Here is a 2,379-nt window from a genome sequence, read left to right as displayed (position 1 = left end):
TCAGCAGGATCTGCACCAATGGCACACATTTGAAGAGCCATGTCCCACTGCTGATCCAAACATCCAACCAGTTGAAAACAAAACAGAATAGAGTTAAGAAATTATAGTTAAGGAGTCACTGAAAAAAGAATCAGACCTACGTGACAACAAAACTGTAGAAATTATACTGAACACCTAAAAAAGAAACCTAAAAGAAAGCCACTATGTTGCCCAGTAGACCACATGAAACAAACATAACTGGCAGAGCCAGCTTAATGAAAGGGCGGTGCTTTAGTTAACGAAGAGATATTAATAATTAACACCTGGCAGACAAAGTAATGTAAAAAATTTGCTGAGAGGTTACTGAATTGAGTTATACTTCAATTCTGACATGACCAGGACAAAATGTGACTATCAGTTTTATATTGATTTTGATGAGGAAAACTTGTTTTTCTCTGGATAGTCAACATGAACTCCAGTGTGGACTGACAGCACATTACCTAGAATATATCCCTGGAGTAAAAGGTTTCTGCATCACACACACTTGTTTCCTTACTCTGTCACAAATTTGACTGCAGGATGTCATCCCATTTGCAACCTTCTCTTGAACTATTATGGATCTACCATTGTAATAACCACCTAGTTTACAAGGCTTTTCACATCACAGTAACAAAACCCCTATTATCAATTTCAGCTTATTCCTTACTCAGTCTCTTAAAAATTTGTAAACTTATTTTGTTACTTTAGTACAATCATCTACTACATTTCTGTACAAAAAAATCTCATACAAATCCCTCTAGTAGGCACTTATAAGTCAGGAAATAATAAACCTAATGTTGCCAGTGAAATGTGAATTTTGCCCCTCCTTCTCACCATCCACAAGAGCAACAAATGAACAGGCTAAACAGGGAGACTGAGATGCTCTGAATAAACAATACTGTTTTTAGTGTAGGGTGTGAGAATCCTCTGCAGGAAGCTAAAAAATGTCAAGCTATTTGCTCGCACTTTAGATAATTTCAGATACGTTTGCAAAAAAAAAAAAAAGTCTTTTTCCCTTGTCTACAGCAGAATATTCAACACATAGTGACTGAACCCGTGAGGGAACAGCAGTATGAGCACCAGCGATGCAGTATATCTTCAGTAACCATGCTGTTTTGGGTTCAGGCTTACACCCACCCACATATGTTGTATTATACCATTGCATAACCAGAGATCCCTGGAGCCTGGATTCTCAGTCTCTATGGCTGCACACACTGCAACTGCTGTGCCAGTACAGAAATACTGATATCGTGTGCTGGTGCACCCCATCAAAGTGCTACTAGTGCGACTTTCCCTAAGACAGAAGATATTTCTTCAGCCCTTTCTTTTTTTTTCTGTGCTGGTCGTCCATCTAAGAAAGTGATATGCTAAGGAGAAAACTCCTGAAGTGGTTCATTTATGTATATGCAAATTACAAATGCTTTCAATAATTGCTTGTTAGTAGGCAGTCAAAAGGAGACTAATACAGAGTCTGCTGTTAGCAAGATAGCATTGAAAATGCAAGAGGAATATCCAAAAATATAAAGATCTGCTGAAGTCAGGGGACTTGAATTTTGAAAATGGGTTATCATTTGTAATTGATGATGGTGCTAGTAAATGTGGAAGACGTTTGCCTACATATTCATTCAAAATGAGTTAAAATATTTGCTTCCCGAGAGTGTCCAAGGTCACATAAGGAAGACAAAAAAAGATGACAGTAAGTTGCTTTATCAAAACAACTGTTGCTTTGTCTGTGTAACAACAGCTTTAGTCTCAGAGAAAAGGGGGAAGGCTCACAGGTGAGAGAAGAGGCCTGGGAAGGCACGAAAAACACCTTGCTGAGCCCCAGGAACTTGGTGGAAAAATTTTGTATCTCTTTATTTCTAGCCTGGAGAAGACCAGGGTGACCTCATCACTCTCCGCACCTACGTGAAAAGAGGCTGTAGCCAGGTGGGGGGTCGGCCTCTTCTGCCAGGCAACCAGCGCCAGAACAAGAGGACAGAGTCTTCTTAAACTGTGCCAGGGGAGGTTTAGGTTGGGTTTCCGGAAGAAATTTTTCACAGAAACGGAGATTAGATATTTGAATGGGCTGCCCAGGGAGGTGGTGGAGTCACCGTGCCTGGAGGTGTTTAAGAGGAGACTGGATGAGGCACTCAGTGCCATGGTCTACTCGACAAAGTGGTGCTTGGTCATAGTTGAACTCGACGATCATAGTGGTGTTTTCCAACCTAATTGAATCCGTGATTCTGTGATCTCATGCTACCCAAGAGCAGGGATCATTACCATCCTTGCTATCTATCTTTTCCCCTTTTCCGAGATTTGAGGAATTGAATTGTCAGCCCCTTGTAACCACGGACCCTGACGGTCGGCTCGGACTCCGGA

The sequence above is a fragment of the Corvus brachyrhynchos genome, unplaced genomic scaffold (genome assembly GCF_000691975.1).
Source record: "Corvus brachyrhynchos isolate BGI_N302 unplaced genomic scaffold, ASM69197v1 scaffold115, whole genome shotgun sequence".
NCBI lineage: Eukaryota > Metazoa > Chordata > Aves > Passeriformes > Corvidae > Corvus > Corvus brachyrhynchos.
This window is presented reverse-complemented; position numbering follows the sequence as displayed.